Source organism: Penaeus japonicus, unplaced genomic scaffold, assembly GCF_977035675.1.
Source record: "Penaeus japonicus unplaced genomic scaffold, GWHDUDI00000001_assembly GWHDUDI00000026, whole genome shotgun sequence".
Taxonomy (NCBI): Eukaryota; Metazoa; Arthropoda; class Malacostraca; order Decapoda; family Penaeidae; genus Penaeus; species Penaeus japonicus.
The window spans coordinates 2696051-2696361 of NW_028234428.1; positions in this window are offsets into that span (position 1 = coordinate 2696051).

The following is a 311-nucleotide window of genomic DNA, read 5'->3' on the forward strand; positions in this document are numbered from 1 at the left end:
ATCAGCTCCTAAGTGTAGCGGTCAGTAGTAAACACAATGGATAGAACAATAGATAGAATCAGAGAACACGATAGATGGAATAGTAATTAGGATACAGTAGGAGAAATAGAATGAATGTAACAGTAAGTAGGATACAGTGAGTAAGGCACGGGAAACAAAACAGTAAATAGAACACAGTAAATGTAACAGAGGGCAATGCAGAAATTAAAACACAGTGAATTGATCAGCATAATGGAGCCAGTGAATAGCATTTTCGGGAACGGTAAGTAGGCCAGTAAGTAGATTTCTTTTTATATAACTGAAGGTTTGAA